Source organism: Crotalus tigris, unplaced genomic scaffold (assembly GCF_016545835.1).
Source record: "Crotalus tigris isolate CLP2741 ecotype Arizona unplaced genomic scaffold, ASM1654583v1 scf7180000020062.1902635, whole genome shotgun sequence".
NCBI classification, from domain to species: Eukaryota; Metazoa; Chordata; class Lepidosauria; order Squamata; family Viperidae; genus Crotalus; species Crotalus tigris.
Window position 1 is genome coordinate 852,527 of NW_024097841.1, and position 26,055 is coordinate 878,581.

Sequence of the window (26,055 nt, forward strand, 5' to 3'; positions counted from 1 at the left end):
TTAGATGGTGTGGGAGACAGCTTAATCCATTTCACACTAATTCAGAAGCTGCCCAGCTTGCCTGGTGGGACACACCTTAATTCACATCATTAAAGTAGGTGAGTGGTCTCAAATCCCCTTAGGCATTTGTGTCTCAGGATGGAGGAGAGCCCGAGTCTCCCAGTGCCCTTTCAAGAACCAAATTGCTATACCTTAATGCCTAATCCTAACTATTGCAAAAGTCCCGACTGATGATTATTTGCTAGGAGGATGAAGGCCAACAGAAAGACTTTCTCTGTGATGATCTGTCCCTTACCTGGTCCTTGGGGTATATATTCCAGTATATTATTTGCCACCAAATCTATCACCTTTGCTGCTGTTCTCTATCCTTCCCACCTTTCCCCTAAAAGTCCAAGAGCAGTGGAGCTTTTTCCAGAATTCTGTGTCCAAAGTGGGATAATTTGAGCCTAGTTACCTGTGCCTCAAATTGAAAACGATGAACTGGCATTAAAAACTAAAGCAGGCAACCCCAGGTTAACATCCCCCTTTCCTCACCTTCAGGAAAGGAGAAATTGGGAAGAATCTATCAGTTTTAATAGGCACCTATCCATCTGGTTCCTTCTATCACCAGCAAAGCTCCAGTAATCTGAAGTAATCTTTTTCAGAAGCAACTCACTTTGGACCAGATTCTTCCAAATGCACTCAGTCAAATGAAGAGGGAGTCAAGCTATTTTCCAAAGCCCCTGAAGGCAGGACAAGGAGCAACAGGTGGAAACTAACCAAAGAGAGAAGCAACCTCGAACTAAGGAGAAACTTCCTGACAGTGAGAACAATTAACCAGTGGAACAGCCTGCCTCCAGAAGCGGTGAATGCGCCAACACTGGAAGTTTTTAAGAAGCAACTGGACGGCCATTTGTCCGAAATGGTATAGGGTTTCCTGCCTGAGCAGGGGGTTGGACTAGATGACCTCCAAGGTCCCTTCCAACTTTATCATTATTATTATAAATGTGACTTTCTCACCCAATTCAAGCAATGTTTGAAAGCTTTAGAATTTAATGCTCATTGTGGGAGCAATTCCTGCTTCTTTTTCAATCCTGAGACTTTAGAAGCTTTACAAGAGAAATGAGCTGATTAGAGCAAGCACCAAAGGCCCATAAGCTGAAACATACAGCTCAAACATTCCTGCAATGTACCAAGACTTCACTTATCAGCAAGCTTTGTTTTCAGCACTACTTTAGTGGTAGGACTGAGCTGTAAAGGATATCACATGGGTACAGTTAGATAGGAAAGCTGTTGGACAGGCCCATGTTCCATCTTTGCCTATTTAGGACTTGTTTTTTTGAGCTTCTTATTGGCAGGGAAGCATCCTGATAAATGAAGCCCAAAGTGCTGCCTAAATTTTAATGCAGAATATTGCTTAGAAATATTTGCTGTCCACCTGGACGATGTTTGCCTGTTAACAGTGTCCTAGGTTTTTTGGCCAGTGACAGGAAGAAACCCTGCAGGCTGGATAAGGTATCTCTGTCAGTTGGTTCCCCTCAATTCATACTTGCTGCTGCCAAATCAGGAGTGGAACTGCTGCTCTGCAGAATGTTCTCTCAGTTCACATTCCCAGTTCTTCTCACGGGCGTGGGGTGGGGGTGGGGGTAGGGGGTTGCAGGTCCTCTTGCTGTGTCCTGTTGCCTTGGTGACCGATTCATGTTTACTCAAACACACTCAGAAAGTGCTTGAAAACTTGCAACACTGCACTGTGTTTCTGTGTTAGTCATCCCAAAGCTGCCAGTTCCAGTCTTGTGTTTCTTGGCATAGCGAAACCTGAGAGCCTGAGAGCTGCATTTCAAACCCATGTATGGCCTGACCCTATCAGCATGGCTCAGCGAAGGGGGCTAGGATTCCTGCTTGGCCACCAACTTGGCAGAGGCCCCGGTGTTATTATCCAGACCATTCCCTGAAAACAGAGTGCAAAACGCTCCAACTCACCTGCCTCTCCCTGCACCAGGAACTGTTTTTATCTGGCATGACAGAGTAAAACAGACGTCAAGTGCCAACTGCTTTTTGTTACTTTTTCTATGAGCTTGCCCAGAATTAGGATTCAGTGATCTAATGGAGATCAGTTCTTGCTTTGTATCTCCTGAAACCTCTTCAGTTCTTGCTTTGTATCTACTGAAACCTCCAGGAGTGCTCATCAATAACATAGGAGCAAGACAGGGGGAAGGGGGGAATAAACATCCAAAATTTCATCACTGTGGCAAGGACCCCATCCTTGCCTCAAGGGAGGGACTCTGGGCTTGTGGAGATTGTGGAGACAAACTGAGAAGATTCCCCCAAACTGGAGGATGCCTGGATCAATAGGGCAAGATGGCATTCCTAATTGTGGTCAATCATGTCGTCGGCTCTGCCCAGGGAATACTGGCAGTGTGGTGGCCATTCAGAAGGAGGAGTCCTATGAGAAACATTGTGGCATCCTGTGGCATGCTTTGAATGCAGAAGCTGAGGTGACAGTAAGTGTGCTAGACTTTAAGACACCACAAAATTATGTTCTTTTTGCTAGCAGAAATGAAGACATGTATGTTTGAGATCCTATGGTTTCTCTAGTCTTGTCTGCAGGCAGTGATCACACACAATCATTCAAAAGACAGTCAAAAGGTTACTGCCCCCTTCAGAGTTAATTTCAGATGATGAGACAGATCAGTATTTAGGATATTCTCACACATTTCATTTTACTAGATCATTGCTGTTAATGGGCCAAGCAAAGGGAGAAGACAGATGAGGCAGATGCCACAAGGATTAATCCTGGCTAGGTGCTCTTGAAATATTGAAGAGTACCCAGCCAAGAATTAGCTCTCGCATGCAGATCAAGACTTTTTCTTTCCCCCCCCCCAAAGGATCATCCACATCTTTGATTCATTTGGGGGATCCTTTGCAGAATCTCTATCAGGGTGATCTTCTTTGTGCATGAAGGATTGATTTAACATCTGGCCCATTCCGTGACAAGTTGTGCCCTGCAGAAAAAAAAACTCTGCATGTTTTTCTTCTAGTCTCTTTGATTAGATGAAATAATTCATTTGCTTTTGATATTTCCATCAAAGCAGAGAAGAATGTTGGTGAACCTTTGGAGGTGGAATGTACTTATTTATTTATAAGGTAAAGAATGTCTCTCTCTCTCTCTCTCTCTGTGTGTGTGTGTGTGTAGCTTTCTACATTTCTACTGAATTCCAAGGGAATATATTGTGATGAAATTCCTCCTGCGGTCCTTTATCTGACCAGGAAGTGGGAGAAACCAGAGAGATTTCAAAATAATCTGGGAACATGTGACCCAAAACAGTTCCACTTCCTTCATCCCTGCGACTAAGGGAATCTCAAAATCATCAGCCAAAGGCACTGGAAAAAACTGTCAGGTGCGCCAAGAATAACTCTCTTTTTCTAGAAACTGAGTGCTCTGGAGGCTGTTATTAATTTAAAGACTCTCCAGGAATTCTTCAAATTTGCTTTTTTCATGAGTGATGCTTTGTATATTGATGGAGCTCAACTGGCCTCCCTTCTCCACCACAGACAAGGATCAAAGCTGTTTAAAAGCCCCCATACAGCCACCAAGCCAGGGTTTGATTAGTTTTCTGGGACAACAGAGCATCAGTGAATCCCAAGAGAATTATTGGAAATGCACAGTAACATGGCATCTAGCCATGCTCTTCTTCTTGTTGTTGTTAGTTGCGAAGTCGTGTCCGACCCATCGCGACCCCATGGACAACATTCCTCCAGGCCTTCCTGTCCTCTACCATCTTCTGGAGTCCATTTAAGCTCACGCCTCCTGCTTCAGTGACTCCATCCAGCCACCTCGTTCTCTGTCGTCCCCTTCTTCTCTTGCCCTCCATCTTTCCCAGCATTAGGCTCTTCTCCAGTGAGTCCTTCCTTCTCCTTAGGTGGCCAAAGTACTTAAGTTTCAATTTCAGGATCCGGCCTTCTAAAGAGCAGTCAGGGTTGATCTCCTCTAGGACTGACTGGTTTGATTACCTTGCAGTCCAGGGGACTCGCAGGAGTCTTCTCCAGCACCATAGATCAAAGGCTTTAATTCTTTGGTGCTCAGCCTTTCTTATGATCCAACTTTCACAGCCATACGTTGCAACTGGGAAAACCATGGCCTTGACTATACGTACTTTTGTTGGCAGGGTGATGTCTCTGCTTTTTAGTATGCTGTCTAGATTTGCCATAGCTTTCCTCCCCAGGAGCAAGCATCTTTTAATTTCTTGGCTGCAGTCCTCATCTGCGGTGATCTTGGAGCCCCAGAAGATAAAATCTGTCACTACCTCCATTTTTCCCCCATCTGTTTGCCAGGAATTGAGAGAGCTGGATGCCATGCCTGGTTTTCTTAATGTTGAGTTTCAAGCCAACTGTCAGAATTCAATTATATTTCATCTCTAGTTATCAACTAAAGAAAACCCCACTTCTGCTTTCCCTGGATTCTGTCATACGATGAAAGGAAGGGGGTGAACAAAGGGGCTTTATGGCTCTCACTTCCTTCAGTATACTTCAAAGAGACTGAATGTGGATAGCACCAAAAAGGCCTAATCATAACAAAGGGGGCTATTAACCTTTCATGTAGTTTTCTCTGAAGTCTCCATCCAGCCGGCAGTAAGAAAAAGGGGGTGGGAATGTAATGCCTGAGACTGTCGCTGGAAGTAGGGGGTGATTGGGTGGGGCTACTGGGAAACCCCTTAAAACCTTGAATGCGAGAGCTTGGACCCCAAGTCCTGTCTAGAACACCTTCAACCATTTTCTCTTAATAAAGGATGCCTGTTGGAAGAACTGTTCCAAGAGTTCTGTCTTCTTAAGATGCAAAGTGGGGTGGGTCCTTACATTTATTTATTGTTTTTTGTGCTGGGCTATAAAGGATGCCTGTTGGAAGAATTATTCCAAGAGTTCTGTCTTCTTAAGATGCAAAGTGGGATGGGTCCTTACATTAGACAGGACTTGCAAAATTAATCCACCTGGAAGGGAGACCCTTGCTGGGGGATTTTGCAAAAAATTACCATGTCAGACAATGGAGCAAGAAAGGGGGAAAACTCCCTGGAAAGAGAGCTGCTGACCCAATTGGAACCTTGCCAGATGTTGGGATCCGAGAGGTCAGATTCCTCAGGAGAAAAGTGGTGGAGACATGGGACCACAAGCCTCGCTGGTCAATGGGCGTTGGAAATAAAAGTGAGTGGGGAAAGGAATCAAGAAAGGTGACCCTGAGACGGGGGCCCAAGCAACCAGAATGGAAGCAGGAGATGGAGAAGTCCCTGCACACAAGTGAAGAGGGAGATAGCTGGGCACCGTACTCAGACTGGATCCTAGAGAAAGCTATTGACCTGATGAAGAGAACTCTCAGCTCCCTAGGAGAGGAGAATCCTGAGCCCTATGGCCGCCCCAGCTCCTGGAGCCGCAAAGGGAGAGACACCGAGGAGAAAGTGGAACCTGCAGCCCCGGGGACATCTGCTGATCCAGTAGTCCCCACCCCCTACGGAACCACAGATGGCGATCTGGACGGAAGACACTACCACCAACAACGGAGGCACCGATCCATTCCAAAACATCCGCCGTTGGAGGTGAAATTCAAAGGGGAGCCAACACGCTTGGGGTTTTTCCTAACCCAAGTCCTCAGCTACATGGAGGAATATGGGCAGGACATCCCCAGCGACAAAGCCCGCATCCAAATCATGCAATCTGCCCTGGATGGACCGGCTGCAGATTGAGTGGTGAACTTGCATGACTCCAATGCCCCAGAACTCAACGACTTCAACCGTTTCATGTCCTCTCTGAGAAGACAATTTGAAGACCCCCCTGGCTGATCGCAAAGCCCGCGAAAGGATAAAAACGATGAGGCAAGGCAAACGCCCGGTGGCTGAATATATACAAGAATTCCGGGCCATTGCCAGCAAACTGAATTGGCCAGAAGACATCCTCCTTAGTCATTTCAAAGACGGACTAAATTATGACCTATATGACACTTGCCTGCCCCGAGGGGACCCACACCAACTTGAGGAATGGTACATCTTGGCAGAGGAAGCAGAGATTGACATATTGAAGAGACACCACCGAGGAAAACAATGGAGCCGCCCCCCACCTGAGTTGACACACGAACCAGTGAAAACATTGGCTACAGCCAAGAAGCAAATGGGGTGTTTCAAGTGCGGAAGAGAAGGGCATCGAGCTGTAGAATGCCGCTCCAAAGCCCCCCAGCACAACCCAGACAGATCCCCAATCAGCAAATCTGGAAAGTCTTCAGCTAAGCCAAAAGAAACTGCCATGAGAATGATGGAAATTGCGGAACCCCCCACCTCTGCTCATCAGGGGGAAAGAACTCCAGCCTATACCGCAGGGCATGTGGACGCCTCACATGACAGCTTGGAGGGCAAACCCCTGGTAAGTGGACGCATCACACCCATCTTCAAGACAGTGACTATATTAATTCCTCCCATGCCTGAAGCCGTGAAGGTGAAAGCCTTAATAGACTCTGGCTGCACCCGCTGCCTCATTAGCCTGACACTAGTGGGGAATCTGGGCATTCCATCGAGGAGACTGGAACAACCAATCTTATTTGGCCAGTTAGATGGATCCATAGCAGGGGGGGTGCCAACTACCCTAGCCACTGTACCAATACACCTCTCCCTGGGCAAACATGAGGAGGACATAACGTTTGTGGTGACCCCAGGCATGGAATGCCCGATGATCCTAGGGGTGGAATGGTTAAAAAAACGGAACCCCTGGGTAAATTGGAGGACGACAGAAATCAAATTCCCGAAGGGGGACCCTATGGACTTAAAATCCCAAGGGGGGCTACCAGAATCAAGAATAGAAAAAGCATCCATGGGAGAGGAAATACCAGAGGAATACAGAGACCTTGCTGAAGTTTTCAGTGAGGAGAGGGCGGATGAGCTCCCCTCCCCACTGACCCACAGACTGTGCCATTGAATTCAAGCCTGGGGCAAAACTCCCGAAGCCCAGATTATACTCCATGAGCCCAAAGAAGAAGGAGGAAATGGAAAGATTCATAAACAAAAACCTAGAGACAGGGTTCATTGAACCAGCCAAGCCTAAAGTGGCTGCCCCGGTCCTCTTTAGAGAGAAGAAGGACGGCTCTTTACGCTTATGCCTGGATTATAGGGCCCTGAATACAATCAGTGAAAGCAACCTATACCCTCTGCCCCTCATGAAAGACATGCTGTCACACCTCTCGAAAGGGAAAAAAATTTCTAAACTAGACCTAAGGGAAGCTTACTATCGCGTGAGAATTAAGAAAGGGGATGAACGGAAGACCGCATTTAACTGCCCCATGGGGTGCTATCAATTCAAAGTCTTGCCATTTGGATTACAAGGGGGCCCCGCAGTCTTTATGCAATTAATCAATGACGTTCTAAGGGAGCACCTGTTTAAGGGGGTCCTTGTTTACTTGGACGACATTCTTATCTTCATTGAAACAAAAGAGGAACATGTCAAGCTAGTCAGAGTGGTTTTAAAGAAACTGCGAGCCGCGCACCTATATGCCAAACTCTTGAAATTCGAATTCCACCAGGAAAGGATAGACTACCTAGGTTATCGCATATCCCCCCAGGGCATTGAAATGGATCCAGAGAAGGTCAGAGCAGTATTAGATTGGGCACCACCCCGCACAAGAAAGTAACTACAAAGTTTCCTGGGCTTTGCAAACGTTTACCGCCAATTCATCCCCTCATTTGCCCAGATAGCCCTGCCCCTCACTAACTTATTAAAAATGAAGGGAGCATCCTCAGTAAAACCTAGCCAGCCACTAACATGGACAATGGAGTGCCAAGCAGCGTTTGAGAGATTAAAGAGACTTTTTTCTGCCGAACCAGTACTGAGGCACCCAGACATGGATAAGCCCTTTGTAATACAGGCGGATGCAAGTTATGTGACAGTGGGGGCTGTTCTATTACAAGAAAACGATGAAGGGGTATTGCAACCCTGTGCATATACATCCAAGAAATTCACGGAAACAGAACAGCGCTGGCCCGTATGAGAGAAAGAGGCATACGGGATACGTTGATCATTACTCACGTGGCGACAGTTCCTGGAAGGCAACAAAATCCCCTTCCAGGTGTGGACTGATCACAAAAATTTGGAAGCCCTGAAAGCACCCAGGAAACTCAATCCCAAACAAGCCCGCTGGTCCCAGCATTTTCACCAGTTCCAATTTAAGCTCAAACATTTACCAGGGAGAAAGAACTTCCTGGCAGATGCACTCTCACATGCCCCAATATAACAGCGCACAAACCAATGATGGCAGAGTCACAACTGGCAGCACCAGTAACCACAAGAACCCAAGCTAAATTAAAACCACAACTGGACAGCCAAACTGGAATTGAATTCAGAAAAAGTTTGGAAATAGACGAATGTTTCCAGAAAAACAAAAATGTGTGTACAATGAGAGATGGGTTGCCTTGGGTAGGGGAAAAGTTATATATACCAACAACCCAAAGAGTCACTTTCATGCAGCTTTTCCATGACACAAAATCAGCAGGGCATTTTGGATTTGTAAAAACTTTACACTTAATTAAATGGCAATTTTGGTGGCCATCAATAAAAAAGGACATAGAAAGTTATGTGACCAGGTGCCCAAAATGTGCGTCTGCAAAGAGGTTGCAAGGGAAATCGCCAGTGGCAAATCCCTCAGCCTCCTGGAGGGAAATAGCAATGGATTTTATAGTGGAATTGCCAGAAAGCAATGGGAATACTGTTGTCTGGATGGTCACGGACTTGTTTTCTAAACAGGTGCATTTTATCCCTTGCCAAAAGATTCCCACCGCAAAAGCCTTAGCAAAACTTTTCATCCAGCACATTTACAGATTGCATGGGGCACCCCAACACATCATCTCTGACAGGGGGGTGCAATTTACATCTGCATTTTGGAAGGAATTTTTATCCCTCTTAGGAACCACTCAGGGACTGATATCTAGCCATCATCCACAATCAAATGGGGGGGCTAAAAAATGAACTCCATACTTAAGCAATATTTAAGATGTTTTCTTAGTTTTCAGCAGACCGAGTGGGCGGACCTACTCCCTTTTGCAGAAGTTGCCTACAATAATGCAGTCCACTCCAGCACAGGTTACACTCCTTTTCAAAGAGCCAACGGGCAAAGTTTCAACCCCATGCCAGAATTAACCCCAAATGAACCAACGATCCCATCACTGAAAGAATGGATGGAAAAACTACAAAACACCTGGCCAATAGTTAGAAAAGCACTAGATGAAGCTAGGCAGGCATACAAAGCACAAGCCGATAAAAAAAGGGTTGAGCCTACACCATTGATTATAGGTGAAATGGTGTACCTATCTACAAAATACCTAAAGTCCCTACAACCCTGTAAAAAACTTGGACCAAAATATATAGGGCCTTTTCCAATTAAAAGAATCATAAACCCAGTAACAGTAGAATTAGAATTACCAAAAAATCTCAGGCAAATGCACCCAATTTTTCATTGCAGCTTGCTGAAAAGAGAGCATTAGTCAGCTTTACGGCCAAAAATCCCCCCCCACCTCCAATCATGGTAGAGGGCGAACAACACTTCGAAATAAAGGAAATCCTAGACTCTAGGAGATATCATGGAACGACTCAGTACCTAGTTGCCTGGAAACACCTCCCTGCCTCACAAAACGAGTGGGTCCATAAACATCATGTCAGAGCCCCGAAGCTTTTAAAGAAGTTTCACACAGAATATCCTAACAAGCCTGACTAACTTTTATACCTGTTTTGTTTTCTTTCAGGTGGATCTGTCGTATTTTTGAGGGGGCAGGATGTCAGAATCCAATTATATTTCATCTCTAGTTATCAACTAAAGAAAACCCCACTTCTGCCTTCCCTGGATTCTGCCATATAGTGAAGGGAAGGGGGTGAACAAAGGGGCTTTATGGCCCTCACTTCCTTCGGTACAACTTCAAAGGGATTGAATGTGGATAGCACCAAAAGGCCTTATCATAACAAAGGGGGCTATTACTTTTCATGTAGTTTTCTCTGAAGTCTCCATCCAGCCGGCAGTAAGAAAAAGGGGGTGGGAATGTAATGCCTGAGACTGTCGCTGGAAGTAGGGGGTGATTGGGTGGGGGTACTGGGAAACCCCTTAAAACCTTGAATGGGAGAGCTTGGACCCCAAATCCTGTCTAGAACGCCTGCAACCATTTTCTCTTAATAAAGGATGCCTGTTGGAAGAATTATTCCAAGAGTTCTGTCTTCTTAAGATGCAAAGTGGGGTGGGTCCTTACACCAACCAACTTCTTCATCTGCATCAGGAGGCTCTTTAGTTCCTCTTCACTTTCTGCTATTAGAGTGGTATCATCTGCATATCTTAGGTTATTGATATTTCTCCTGGCAATCTTAATTCCAACTTTTTATTCATCTAGCCCTGCCTTTCTCATGATGTGCTCTGCATATAAGTTAAATAGGCAGGGTGACCGAATACAGCCTTGCTGGATTCCTTTCCCAATTTTGAATCAATCAGTGGTTTCATGACCAGTTCTCACTGTTGCTTCTTGATCCACATATAGATTTCTCAAGAGACAAATAAATGGTCTGGTACTCCCATCTCTTTAAGAACTTGCCACAATTTGTTGTGATCCACACAATCAAAGGCTTTAGCATAGTCAATGAAGCAGAAGTAGATGTTTTTCTGGAATTCTCTAGCTTTCTCCATGATCTAGCGTATGTTGGCAATTTGATCTCTAGTTCCTCTGCCTTTTCAAAATGCTGCCTGTACTTCTGGAAGTTCTCAATCCACATACTGCTGGAGTCTAGCTTGTAGGATTTTAACCATAACTTTATTTGCATGTGAAATGAGTGCAATGGTATGTTAGTTTGAACATTCTTTTGCATTGCCTTTCTTTGGAATTGGAATGTAAACTGACCTTTTCCAATCCTGTGGCCACTGTTGAGTTTAACAAATTTGCTGGCAAATTAAGTGTAGCACTTTTACTGAATCGTCTTTTAAGATTTTGAATAGCTCAGTTGGAATACTGTCACCTCCACTAGCTTTGTTGTTGCTCAGCTTTTCTAAGGCCCATTTAATTTCACATTCTAGGATGTCTAGCTCGAGGTCAGTGACCACCCCATCGTGGTTATCAGGATGCTAAGTTGTATAGTTCTTCTGTGTAATTTTGCCAACGAGGCAACGAGTCTTTCTTCCAATATGAGCCTACTAATAACCTTGCTGCAGTTAATAAATTCAACATTAAAGTAGTTTCTTTGTCATTTAAATCCACAAAGATACCCAATAAGAATAATTGAGAGGTGAACTTTATCTTCCTTTTAAAAATCTTTTGAATGTTCCACCAAATCATAATCCAAAAAGCCTTTACCTTTTTACAATTCCTCCAAACATGAAAATATGTTGCATCCATATTACCACATCTCCAACATTTGGGTTGTAAATTTGGATACATACAAGATAATTTTTTAGGATCTAAATGCCATCTGTAAAACATTTTATAAAAATTTAGCTGTGAAAATGAATGTTCTACCAAAGTTTCTTTTCTTGTTTAAGATGATACCTATTTTAAAAAAAGATGTAAATTTGGAGGAATGACAGAAGGGTATCAATAAATTCATTTGGGCTGGGAAAAAACCAAGGGTTAAGTTTAAGATTTTGCAAGATGCCCGAGAAAGAGGAGGACTTAAAGCATCTAACTTGAAATTATATTATGATGCAGCCGCCTTAACTTGGAAAAGTGATTGGCTTAATTTAACAAATAAGGATATTCTTGTTCTTGAAGGGTGGGATTTAATGTATGGTTGGCATGCATATTTAATTTTTAATAAGAAAGTGGACCGGGCTTTCAAATCACATATTTTGAGGAGTGCCTTACTCTGAGTTTGGAAAAAGTATTATTATACCTATCTGGGGGATTCCTAGACATGCAATTAAGGGGATTTCTAAGGGGATGAATTTTGATAACATTTCGTATAAAGAATTATTAACTTGGTCAGGTTCGGATTGGCATTTAAAATCTCTAGATGTATTAAGGCAAGAAAATATTCTACAGTCATGGTTTCAATATTTACAAATAGTGGACAGGTGGACTGTAGATAAAAAAGAAGGAATAACACTAGAAGATGGAAATCTGGTTATTCAGATTAAAGATCAGAGTCAGGCCCATATAAAAAGAATTTACAATGCTTTAATAGAATTAGACTCTGAAACAGAATTGGTTAAAGACTGTATGATTAAATGGGCTCAGAATATCCAGGATCCGATCCCATTGGACTTATGGGAGACAATTTGGATTAGAAATGTTAGATTTACACAAGCTCAAAATTTGAGGGAAAATTTTTTTTAAAAGGAGGAGCACTTTTTAATGCAATGGCATGGATGGGACAATTCCCGGATGTCATGGAGAGGCAGCAGAAGAGAACTTGCAGCCCCATGGATTAACTCAGTCCCATGCAGATACCTGGCCAGCAGGAGCAAGAGCAGTTCTGGCAAAGATGATCCATTTGACATAGTCAGCACAGGCTTGCCGGCATCACTTTTATGACTTTCCAGCAATTTGCAATGCCACTTATTGTACCAGTAGAGATCACCACCTTGTGATGTTGCTATTCCAGTTCCCCAGCATGGTCTACTTGGATGGCAGGAGTCCCTAAGGTCCAAGGCAAAGAAAGCTCTTTTCCAATGAAAAGGGGGTCGTGTCCTGAGGGTCGTGTCCTCACTCCAGCATGCTGACAACCAAGCTGTGATTTTGCTCCATGACTGTCCTCCAAGATGAAGGAAATCTGAGAAAGAATCAGTATATTTTGCAGACATTTCTGCATCTAATAAAAGTCTGGGAAGTATTTCACACCAAAATGTTGAGAGGCAAGTTCCTAGTGGAATTTTCTAAAGAATGCAACATGTGCTTGGTCTACATTCATGGGAGTTGCTTCCGAAGCTTATGGCCAGAGACTGGGCTGTTCTGCTCTCAAAGAAGGAGCAACACTTTAATTGATAGCCTATAAAAGTTACCAGGTAGGACAAGGTCACCAACTCCATCTCAACTCTTTTGGCCATCCTGGGATGGCTCTGAGAGGATCGAAGTTTAGGAAGGAAAGTGAGCTGTGTTTTTTTGTAAGTAAAACTTCATTTTCAGACCAAGGTCAATTGTGAAGTGATTTTGCCAGAATCCAATTCAAGGAAATGGTTTAAAACAAACAAAGGCAAGCATTTCCTCAGGCTGAGATTTGAAGAATGAACGTTATCCATGTAGCAGCCAAACTGATGTTTTGAAGAGCTTCCTGCATCCTTCAGTGCCTTTAAAGCGACAGCTTTTAATTCCTTTGAACACAAATCTTCAGGCACTCTGGCCGCTGAGTGTTGCCAGCCACACCTCCTCTGTCAATGCATCTCCACACACCCCTTTAATCCATTGCTAAGATCTAGTGGTCGGATTGGATACAAGAAGCTTTATTAAAAAATAACCCAAAGACAGATTGCTACTCTAGGAAACTTTCAGATCAGAATGTAGATTTCCTGCTGGGTGTTCTTTAGCTATGTTGGGTATGTTGGTGGGGGATGATGGGAGTGGAGGTCCAATATTTCCAGAAAGGATTATAATGGGGAAGGTTGGCCTCAAATACTGTAAGCACAGAACTGTTGGAGAAGGGAAAGATTCTACTAGGCAAGCAGTTTCACTTATGATCTCATCAAGAAGCTCTGAGAATTTGAATGGCATTTTAGCCCATCTGCTGCTTGAAATATGGACAGAATTCAATGCTCCATTGAGGGAGCTGGATTAGGATCAAGGAATGTCAGCTCCAAGTCCATGTCCAGCCATGGAAGTTCAAGATTTGGGGCTCAGCTGTGGGTGCCCAGATCAGTTTCTCTAGCTGGAATAAGGTGAGAGGAACAAGTGCAATGCCTGCCAGCTTGGGAAGGCAGAAGAGAGATCCAAGTGCTGTAAGGACATTCTTCTCAGCATCTCAATTTAGCAAAAATGAAGCATTTTGTACAAACAATTTCTAGAGATTTGTGCAGCCAAACACCAACAGTGCAAAATACATACCAAAGATTTGTAACAATGTCACCATCATTCCGTGCTTTACACCTATTTCTGTTGATACCTGATAACTGGGAGGTCAAATGAGCAAATCATTGTTTTCAAATTCAGTTTAAAACATTTTTAAGCAAGCATGGTTTTGCCTTTTAAATTAATTTTAGCTGCAGCATTTTCATGACTGGAAGAATGAAGTGCAGCTTGTATTTTCTAGAGATTCAGCATTATTCTACCATGGACAGGATAATATACTGCATCCATAAAGAGAGATTATCCTAATCCATCATGCATTTCTTGGCTCTCACCCGCTTGCCTGGTCCCAGAAGCAACCAAGGGTGTGAGTGGGATGGCTTCAATGGGCCTCAGCCTGTCTATGTGGCCTAGGAGCTGATGCAACATGGGGTGTCTACCGCTTACCCCCATCCCATGATAATTCACCTGGGAAGGGGAGTGAAGGAATCTTTTTCCACCAGCTGACTCTGCATCATACACTAAAACTCAGTGGAAGAGAAAATAACTTGACAAGATATGTGGAGCCAGTTAACAGGGCTTGCAAAGGCAGGCTATGGCTTAGCATGTCATCAAACCCAGCCATAGTTTAGGATGATATATGAACCCATCATACTTAAGCAAAATAAATGCATCATCATCATAGTTGGAAGAGATCTTGGAGATCTTCTAGTCCAACTCCCTGCCCAAACAGGAGATCCTTATACCATTTCTGATAAGTGACTGTCTAGACTCTTCTTAAAAACCTCCAGTGGTTACTTATATATTACTTTATTTATTACTTATTTAGCATATGACAGAGCACATGGATAACAGTAATAAAATTATATAGAAGGAGCACATAATACTATGGAAGGCATATGATAGAAATATGTAGTCAATTTTGTAGGGATTGAGGTACGTTTTAAACTATGTTGATTCATAAGAATACAATAAGTGTTCTATATATTAATATGTAGGCCATTTATCCAATTAAGCCAGGCTGAAAGATACAATGCAGATCATTAGGGATGCAATCAAGGCCAAGCTGACCGGCTTCCCATACTAACCATGTTGCTCCAGCAGCGTGATGATGACAAGATGCACTTCTCAGAGTGTACAGTAACCTACAACTGCCAGTACACTCCGATATGCCATACTTATCATTTGGAAGGAATCCCCCACCCCCCACTGATATTGGCACAGCAGTGGCATAACACTGAGTTTGATGTAAAATCCCAGTGGAAAGTAAACTGGACTATCAAATGTCCAGATTCTGGAAAAAATATACTTGATTTGACACAAAAATTAGCAGGTTTTGATGTGACCCGCCAGGCTCCCTGTTTACACAGGGCACAAGATCCTACCCTGAATGCAGCCATTGGGCGCCTCGTCAGAGACCGGATCACATGGGGCCTGGCTGCCTTTGAAGAGGTGCTCCAGGAGGAAAAGCAAATTTTCTCCAACTAACAAACACTGTGCTTAATTGCTTCATTTATAGAGATGGGCAACTTTTCGAATGAATGGCCCAAACACAGATAAGAATTTGGCATTGCATCAAATATAATAAAAATAAAATTGGCTTTTGAAATATTAAGAATTTAGAAGCCAATGGGAACATTTGAAGATCTTTTGGGGGGAGGGGGGCTCCTGGACTTCCACTTGCACAGCTCTAATTGATCGACTGTTAATGAGTTTGGTTTGCTTTAGGTTTAGGTGTAAGTTTAATTTACAAGGTCCACAAGGTGCCATAAAGGATCAAACTCTTGTCCTTTCCTGATGCAGTTGTAGAAGACGTCCCTCCCCCCCCCCATCATGCTGAAATTCCTATCTGCACATAGTCAGAAATAGGTAGGAGCTTAATGGTGCTCAGCAACATCCAGCATGTTTTCTCCTCTTTGGTAAAACCTACCCAAGCCCTGCTGGAGACCCCACTCATTTCTTAATGGTGTTTCCTTGTTTCCCCTGCCCCACCCCCACCATCTCCAGTGGTCTCTTGGAGTTCCTGCATTTCCTAAGAGTGGCGTGGTCAGTGTTTCAATTTTGGCAACGTTTTCCAGCAGATTGAATCATTTCATCTGCACTTTGGCGGGAGAAAGGCACTCTTGGCCAGGCAGATTCTGCATCTGGTTTCCATTAAAGCAGAACATTAATTCCTTTATGCTTTATAAGCAACGTACGTCTACCCACTGCCAATGTGCTAACGTAGTCTTCAAGAAGCAGTGATGGAGTTGGGGGAAAGAGACTCTCTGACCACTCGCAGTCCTGTTGCCACAAAAGGCCACTTTAGTTGCATCACCTGGACCCCCCATGTCCCCCCCCATGTTCCTACCCTTTCAGCCAAGAAGGAACTGGAGAAAACATGATCAGAGGCTATAAACTGTTTGTCCTGCTCTCTTTCAATTTTAATGTTGGGTCTTCATGGCTCCTCTTACTATATTGTTGCCACTTGTCTTTCCTTCTGGAGCCCAACCTGGGGTAGACAGCGCTTACTCCCAATGTTAAACCACAAGAACTCCTGAGAGGTGGAGCAGAAAAGAAAAGCTGTGTCAGCCTGTCCAAAGTCAAAATACTTTGAACCAGCTTATGCAAACCAGTGGCATGGAGAAAGAAGACATTTTCCCTCCTTCCTTGGTTCAACATAGGAGAAGTAGGGAGCATCTAATCCAGTTTCAGGGTATTTCACAAACATGTGCTGCAACCTGCTTTAAGAGCCTAATATTCAGTATGTCTCTGGACATAAACCTACTTTCAGCTGATACACAAAGCAGAGCAAGGGCAGAACAGAAGAGAACATCAGAGTTGGAAGGGACCTTGGAGGTCTTTCAGTCCAACCCTCTACTCAAGCAGGAGACTCTCTATCATTCCAGAGTTAAAACTCTTCTTAAAAACCTCAGGGATGGAGCATCCACAAGTTCAGGAGACAAGCCATTCCACTGATTAACTTTAAAGAGCCTTAAAAAGAATTTTAAAAACATTTTAAAGAGAGTTGGCTTTTGCCTTCAGCAGAGAATCAATATAAAAAAAAGGGCTTCTTCTTATTTGTGTCCCAGTGGATTTGCTCTCTGGCTCAAGAAAAGCTGCACAAGACCCACGTGATGCCTGGATGGATGAGCCTCCACCAACAGTCCCAGCCCAGAAAAGGGGCTAGTAGACAGGAAAATGCTGCTTAGGTCTGAGGCAGACTCACAGGTGATTTTATTTCCTTTCTAGCCACTTTCAGAGTCAGTGTCTAGATGCTCAAGTAAAAACCAGAACGTCCCTGATGGAGTTCATCTGACGCTGAAAAGGGGACTGAATGTTTCCAAGAAATCGAATGTGTTCAGAGGCGCACTCAATACATAACAGTTCTTCAAAGTGACTTGTGATGTCCTGCCAGAAACAGATTATGCCATTGGCTTCTGGTCCCCGAGGCATGACTGACAGGTGAGCTTTGTCTTCATGGGCCACCAGTTGCACATGCCGAGTGAGACATTTCCAACTGGTATCCCTTTCCAGTCACAGCACCTTTGAAGTACGGCATCAGGACGGAATAGAAAGCAACATGTCATCATTGCTTCTGTCCTGAGATGGTTGGTGACTTTTCTGGCTGGGCTCAGTTAATGGTCTGTTTGTTTTTCTTGGTTATTGAGTGTGATTTCCATTCTCCCATTCTGCTAGTATTGCTCTCTCATAAGGAAAAGAAACCTCATAATTTCAAATGTATCCAAAGTCCCCTATAATTATGGTTAAAAATAGTCTTCTTCAGTCTGAACACCCATAATCTGCCTGAAAACGTGGCCTGGCCATGCTAGCTGGGGATTATGGGAGTTGAAGTTCACCAAAATAACCCCACCTACTCTTAGTTTATTGAAATCAAAGTTTCTTTCTCTATTATTTTCTCCTCTGTGGTTTCTTGTTTTTTTTTTTTTTATCTCTTTGCTCTCTTCTTTTTCTAAACATTTTCTGGAAGCTCCAAAAGCAAAGCCCTGGCCCTCGCTTGACATTTCAGTGGGGAACAGAACAAATAAGTTCTATCATAGGAGAAAAAACATCCTGTTTTCTTGATCTCTTGATGCTGGACACAAACATAACCCCACCCTGTCTGTTTTTGGAAGATCAGATTATTTTGAGCTCACAAAGTTTCCCAGACATTTGTCAGCACTAGAGAGTTATTTATTTCCAACTAAAGTTTGCAAAGGGCTTGTGCTTTCACTGGGCTAGCAGGTCTTCTTTGTATAAGGAGGTCAGACTACCTTATATAAGAGAATGGGCAAAAACATGGAAGGACACTGGATGCAGGTGGTTAGTGCATCGTCTTAAAAGGCTCCCAAATGGTCACTCTGGAGCACCAGGAAGATACTGCTGGAGCGACGTGAGGCTTGGCTCCACTGAAGATGGAAGAGAGAGAGAGAGAGAGGCTGCATTTTTCCAACACACCAAACTACATGTTAGCCAAGCACAACCGTTCATCTATATCCCCCCCAAAATAGATCAAAGTGGAACCGAATGCAATGGCCATCTTCACACAAGCTGGCAGAAAGATAGCTAGCTCCTTCAAGACAAAGAATCTGAGATAACCAGCCCAGGGGCATCCACAGGTGTTTAACTCAGATAGTAGACTAGGTAAAAATGGGGCTGTAGATGAGCATACACAGAGGGTGTAAAAAAAATCAAGATGGTACCTGCAATGATGCCAACAAAGGCCAGACTGGTTTTTATCTGTGTTGCAAGACTTGGTTGTAGGCACCATCTTGATGTTTTTAACTCTCCCTCTACCAGCCCCCTTTTCACCTGGTTTACCTGTGAGTTAGCTACCCCCTTCCTCATAACCCAATTCAGCCTGAAAGAGGGGGCATCCACAAAGGGATGGAAAGAACTAAATCTCTCCAACAAAAACAGCCTTCTCTGCCACCAAGAATGCAAGTGCAGCCCCTTCAGCAAGAGAGAATTAAAACTTTTTAAAAAACAGCACCCTGAAAGTAGAAAAACAGAAGCCATTTTCCTAAGAGACAAAAACTTTGGAGAAAGCGTGAAGCCATTTTCAGCCTCAAGAGAACAGTGAGTCTCTTGGGCCTGTAGATTTCTGAAGAGATGGGGGATTGGGGAGCGGGTTTTCTCATCAATGCCCCGCTTCTGACTGGGAACATAGTGTTGGTCCTTTGTCCAACTTTGAAGTGGCCAATTCTGGTTGTAATGCTTTGAGCATCTTCTCGAGGTCTGCACAGCTGCCCAGAGATACTTCAGCTTGAGCTGATGTTGACCTTGAGTAGAACTGGAGAGAGATGCGGCTGTCATCTCCCTGGTCATATGTGCATGGGAAAGAGGGAAAGAAGGGAAGAGGGAAGAGGGAAAGGCACTGGAGGGTCCCCTTCCTGCCCCAAATTCTTAGGAATCTGCATAGATCCACCAGGATCTGCCTCTGTGGTGAATGTGTGGTCTCATCAAGATGTGCCCTTCAGCCAGCCGGCCCCAGGTGTAAAAACTCCGAGGTTTCCCTCCAGTAAGCCAGAAATTATCTTCTCAGCTCTGCCTGCTCGTTCCAATAAAGACTCCCAGTTTTTACATAAATAAAGCCTCCCACACAGCTGGCAAAGCCATTGGCAGACGATGGCATTGCTTCCCCACAGAAGGCCTCAAATAGAGAACGCCTCAGTTTGCCAGCATACAATTTACAGAAAGAAGCCTTACTTAAAACATGTTGCCTTCCTTTTCTAAAAGCTGCAGGCAAACCGTGGTTTTTAAGCAGACTGAAGGCTGCTGCCCATCTCTTCGCCCTGTCTTTGTTCCTGCTGCTGGCACTTCTGATCAAGCAGGTTTTGAAACCTATTTACAAGGACTGCAAATGCTATTTGTTGAGTGGCAAAAGGAGGATGAAGAAGGGCGGGGCGATGGCTCCGTAGAGTCACAGAGGTGGGCCTCAACTTCTGCAAAGTTTCACTGGGAAGTGATAAACGCTCCAAATTCAACAAACAATGAGTCTTCACACCAAACAGCTTATAAATCTGAAAATCAAAAGAGTATCTCAAGTTTCTCTTAAAATGGCCTTTTAATATATTGCTGTGGTGGAGAAGAATCCCAGTTATGAAATTTAAGAAACCACTTAGCATTTTGTGTACCTTAACCCTTAGACAAACTGTTTAGATTTTCTTTTTGGACTAAGTTTCAGTTGAATTAATTGTGTTGGGCTGTGATAAAAAAAAAAATTTCCAGCTTAGAAAGTCATCCTTTTTGATACAAAAGGAACTTTGTTTTTATCTTTTTTCCAAAGGGGAAGAATATTACAGTGAAATTCTCATGGAAAGAGACAGCAGGGCAGTTTGGACAGGAGCATCCAGTTTTCCTTCTGCTCAGCTGGCCACAGACCCCTCAGCTTCCCAAACTTCAACCTAATTACCAAAATCTCCTGCACCCTCTTCTTCTGCCCTTTTTTGGAAAGACTGAAGAGAGATGGGGGAGAGACTCTCTCTGCAACCAAAGAGTTCTGGTCACCATGATACAAAAAAGTTCAGATTCTAAAAAGAGTGGAGAGAAGAGCAACAAAGATGATTAGGTGGCTGAAGGCTAAAACATACAAAGAATGGTTGCAGGAACTGGGATTGTCTAATCTAACAAAGAGAAGGATTAGGAGGACCATGTAAGTGGTATTCCCAATATCTAAGGAGCTGTCACAAAGAAGGGGGGGTCAATCTATTCTCCAAAGCATCTGAAGGCAGGTAAAGAATTAACAGATGGAAACTTGTCAAAGAGAGATCCAATCTAGATTTAAGGACTTGGAGGACCAGCAAGAGGACCCCCACACACCCCATCCAACAACCAAGCATGGCTTAAGCACACCATCAAGAGGAGTCTGAAACTCCCAACCAACCTGGAAACAAAGGGGAAAACAGATGTCTTCTTTATAGGAAAAGAAAACTGTTAAGAAAGTGGGGAGCAGATGTCAGCCTCACTGTCTAGGCTCACACAAGATGCTCATATAATCTAAAGCTCACCAGCTTCATTTGCCCAGACAGTCAGCCCTCTTCAGCTTCATCTTTGCTTCTTTGGCCGAGCTTGTGGTGGGAACCTATCTTGTTTTGTTATGTTACAATTTTATGTATTGTTTGACATGGGCTATATTCAGCAACCAAGTTAAGCGTGATTTGCAAATGTAGCCTATGATTAAAATTCACATTTCTGACCAGCTTTTATAGTTGTCATTCCATGTAAACAGATTCTGGACACTTTTTATCTAAAAAAGTTTATTCCAGTCCTATCTCCGCTTTGTTCTATAAAAGTTCAGCACTTTTTGATTGTCCAAACTGTCCCAGCGTGACTGCCTTCCTCCTTTTCCAGGGTACTTGGACCCCAGGGTGGGAGAGGGATGGATATATTACAGCTGATTATTTTCACCATGACAATTCTTTTTGGAAAGTGCTCTCAAAAATATGTTGTCAAAATTCCACATGTGACCCCCAGCCCCAGGAGGTCAGAGACCCTTGAGTTGGACATATCTTGCTATGGGAGCCCATGCAATTCTCCCCCACTTCCAGGATTTAGAAAGCCCTTGCTTGCCTCTGCCCAAGGATGCTACTTGTGCCTGCAGAGACACACCTCCCACCCGCCCCCCAACCCCACCTCAAAGGCACTCTGATGAAGACTTCAGTTGCCAACTATCTGGCAAAGTGCATGTGTGGCAGGGTGGTCCTCTTTCTGCCTGGTTTGGGTCTCTTGGTGATGATTTCTTGATACAGAGATTTCTTTAGAAAGCTTTGAAAGGAGCCTTGAGAAAGGGATCCACGCCTCCACCAGCTATGCTGGTGAGAAAGACACCTGCAGGATGGAGCCGTGTGTGTGTGTGTGGGGGGGTGTTCATTGGCTTGGGGATCATGAGTTGGAGAAATGGTAATCTGGAACAGGAAGTGAGAAAGTTAACTGATAGTTGAAGGCCTCCTTGAGGTCGCAGTGTCTTTTCCAGGGAGTCTGCCTTGGCTGACAGAATCCCCGGATGCCAGAGACATTAAAGGAGGCAGGGATGGCCCTGTTTTGGGGTGGGGCAGGTTTCCTGGAGAGTAATCTAAGCAGTTCCACACCAGAAGGAAGAAGGCCAATTTTTCTGCTGTCATTTGCTGCCTGCGTGCCTCTATTTCACTCAATTCCTGCAAGTTCTGAGTATAAGTAGTCCTCAACTTACAACCACAATTGAGCCCAAAATTTCTGTTGTTAAGTGAGACTTTTGTTAAATGAGTTGTCCCATTTTATGACATTTTTTTCCACAATTGTTAAGTGAATCGCTGCAGTTGATAAGTGAGTAACCCTGTTGTTAAGTGAATCGGGCTTCCCCAATGACTTCGCTTGTCAGAAGGTCGCAAAAGGGGATCACAGGACCCCAGGACACCGCAACTGTCATAAATATCAACTAGTTGCCAACTGTCTGAATTTTGATCACGGGACCATACTAAAGTTGAGATTCATAAGTCACTTTTTTTAGTTCCATTGTAACTTTGAAGGGTCACTAAATGAATTGTTATAAGTCGAGGACTACCTGTAGTTTAGGAAGCACAGAAACTATAAGATAATGTAGAGTATTTTACCGTTTTACCATACTGTGCTTTTGTTAAATAATTTCAACAGATGTCCTCTTGTCCCATTTGCCATTGGCCAATCTGCTCAAATACCGTAAATGCCGGCGTACAAGGCGACCCGGCGTATAAGACGACCCCCGTCTTTATAGCCGGGCCGCATTCCTAGAACGTCGTCTTATACGCCGGAAACTACCAGTATTTCCGGCGTATAAGACGACTCGGCGTATAAGATGACCCCCGTCTTTGGCGCCAATTTCAGCGCTCGCGGAAGTCGTCTTATATGCCGGCATTTACGGTATATGAATAAAAACCCACCACCCAACATCCCCCCCAATAACTTTTACATTTCCAAACAAGCTGGGGAAACCTCTTGACAGCAAAGGTTGTACATCGTCTGATAACTTTGCGTTATTTTGAAAAGACCCACAAAAATGAGAAGATGCATGCTGAAAATTGGGTGTCAAGACTGCTGGAACCTCTACAATGTTCAGATGGACAATTTCTTGAAAACAAGAAGGCAGAGTCTGGAAATGATGAGCTTTCTGGGAAGAGACTGGTAGGCCCTGGCACTTCTTGAAGGAAGCCTGGTGTGGCATCTTTTAAGCAGGGAGTACCTAGTGACTGGTTGGCCTGTTGAGAAAAGCAATGGCTGGTTGATTAAATTGTAAAGGAGATGGAATCTGGGCTTCTGCCCTGTGTCTCTTCACTTGCAGACTACAGGAACCATTTGCACTTCAGGTCTGCACCTGTCTTCAACAGGGAAGGGACACAGGGCAGAAAATATCCTGCAGTCAAGAAGGCTCCACATCCATTTGCACTACTCAGGGGACCCTGAGGACACAGACAAACCTCCAAATGGCCCCAATGACTGTCTAAAAGAATGCAAATGACCAGCTGTCTGCAAGGAGTATAAATCCTTCCACTCCCCATCATCTAGTCGGAGCTGAAAAAGCTTCTTGGATGAGAAGCGAAACGTCTTAAAAGAAAAACAAGGAAGTCCAGTTGCCTCCAGAAAAAGCACCTTTGGGATTACTTTTGACTTGAGCAGGTTTGGGAAGGGATTCATCTTTCAGAAAAGAAACATTCCTTCAAACTATTAGAGATAAGTTATCAACCAGGCTCTCAGCACTCAGAATGGTGAGTTCAAATATGCTAACAAACATGCTAGGAAGCCATGAACAACCATAACAGTTAAAAAGTAGAGGGATAACAGCAATATTTCAGCTGTGGGCCCCTTCCCTACACGCTTTTCTGCCAGTAGAAAGCTAGATTCTTAGGGAGAAAGAACAGCTAAGTCCTTCTTGGGAATCCTAAGAACATTTAAGTCATCCAGGAAGATCCCATTCTTCTGCAGATGGTAGAGTCCGACACAAGTTGACCACCCCAAAGGGAATCACACATCAAGTGAGAACTTTGATCCTCTCTTAATATCACTAGCACATTGCTAATATGGAACCTGCAGTTGAATATTTTCAACCTAACATCTAAGAACATTCACACAGATGTGTGAGGGACTAGAATTAAGGAAGCACAAAATGCTGATAGAAGGGGCAGTGCAAAGTGGCACAGCGTTCTGTTTTCAGTGTGAATTTTGCCATTGCTAGCAATAGAGTGATGACTCCCTTCCTAGTAACTGCCTCCCAGAAACCCCCATTTTCCCCCACCCCCAGTACTCCTTCAGTGATGACTCTTGACATGGCCACTGGTTAGAACTTCTATGGGGCAGACCACAGTGCTTTTCCCACACCATGTGAGGGGAAAAATAAATGGCAGCTCTCCACAGGTTTCCTACTGAGAAAAGAGGAATGCAGAAGAGGAATACAAAAAACATCTCTGAAGATGCCCTTCAGAGCAGCCAAGAGAGGGGAGGGGTCTGTAGCAGCATCAAGAGACAGAGCCACCCTTTTGACTTCAGAAGGATTTTGTCATTGACTGAACACCAACCAGATAATATTTACTTTCTTCCCCCTTCAGCATGATATATGCATCTGCCTTTGTTGGCACATGAGCTCCAGGAGCAACAGGCAGAGCTGAAGGGGCTCCAGGGCCATAGTCAAACTGGTCATCTCATGGTTTCCTCAGATTAGAGATGGTGCTGGCCCACAGTTCCTAGAAATGCCTACCCAGCCCAGTTAACTCCCATTAGAGATGTGTGATTGCTTCTCCATTCTTGAGCAGCTTCCGGCTCCTTCCCTGGCATTGCTCTTTGGCCTGATAACTTCCTGCATATCTTCACCACAGTTGGCAGTTTATTGACAACACGTCAGATGTGTGCTGGCTGGGGAATTCTGGGATTTGAAGTGCACACATCTTCAAGCAGCCCAGGTTGAGAAACACTGCTTTTATTCTCTAATGCCCAACTCATTTTCCCAACCAGTGCTGCCTCAAGGGGAGGCAGCACTGGTTGGGAAAAGCTCATTAATGCTTGCATGCAGCGAATACTTACACAGTACAAAGACCAGACAAGTTATTTCCTAGACTCTGTGAAGGCCTCCCTGACCAGTCTCTGAGCATGACAGAGAACGGCTGTATATGCGCATATCTTGTGTGTGCAGATGGAGCTTCCCCAGAGGCCAGCCTGTTGTGCGTTCACTGTCCAGCTAGCACGTTAATTGAAATCAGGAGGAGGGGGTGGAAAAACACCAAAGAACTTGTAGGAACTAAGCACAAACTCCCAAAATTGGAGGTCCAATCAACCCTAGAAAATTAACAGGGCTTTCAGCCGATCCTCCGTAGGGCTTGTCTAAGAACAAGCATACCAGTGATAAACAGAAGAGAAGAAAAACTAGCTAGAAAAAATGAAACATAGAAGGAATGAAAAGTGGGTCTCCAGATGGGACAGAGTTTGCGGGTCCAGACAGAGGGGAGAACCAGCTTCTGCCTCTAGGAAGGAGAACAATGTTGCCAACTCCCCATCCCACCTCCTTGTCCAGGTTCTTACCTTGCTCCACAACTACAGGAGAAGCCAGGCTCTCACAGCCTCCTTGTGATGCCCCTGTGGCAAGCTAGCTGTCTGCAGGGAAGTCATCCTGGGGGCTGGCGGTTGGGACTTCTGCTGCCAGCATGTTATCCACAGCCTCCTGACCCTCTACACAGAGGAAAAGAGGAGCCCAGCCCCTGGGGAAAGCATCTCCCGCTGCAGCTGTCCAGATGACCCTGTCAATCCTTGGACAGGAATGTGGGCAGACTGTCAGCTGGATTCCAGGCCCCAAGCTGGAGATTGGAGTGACTGGAGGAAACTCTCCTTGCCTGGCTAAATTTTCCTCCCTATTAGCCAGGAGAGGAAGGAGCGGTGGGTGTACCAGCAAGCAGCTCCTCCCTGTGTTGCCTAAATAAGGAGTTTTACTCTTAGCAAGCTGTCCCAGACTTTATACTGGAAGCCCCAATGATTGCTCAGGATGAAGACAGTTTTCCCCTACAAAAAGAGTGTGCAAAGTGGGGAGGCTGCAACAAGAGGCACCAGGCAGTGCAGGGAAGGGCAGGGAAGGAGGAAGGAAGAGAAGGCAAAAGGAAAAGGGAAGGGGGGG

The 26,055-nt window shown here is 44.4% G+C and overlaps 1 protein-coding gene across 3 annotated transcripts in view; it reads right to left on the minus strand.

Moving 5' to 3' along the window:
• LOC120318096 (rho GTPase-activating protein 20-like) overlaps positions 1-25,800 on the minus strand; it is an 81,785-nt gene extending 55,985 nt beyond the window's left edge. For all 3 annotated transcript variants that reach the window (XM_039365362.1, XM_039365361.1, XM_039365359.1), the window contains exon 1: positions 25,470-25,800. The gene's annotated coding sequence lies outside the window, so the exon portion shown is untranslated. The remainder of the gene's footprint in view (positions 1-25,469) is intronic.
• Positions 25,801-26,055: the final 255 nt, after the last annotated feature.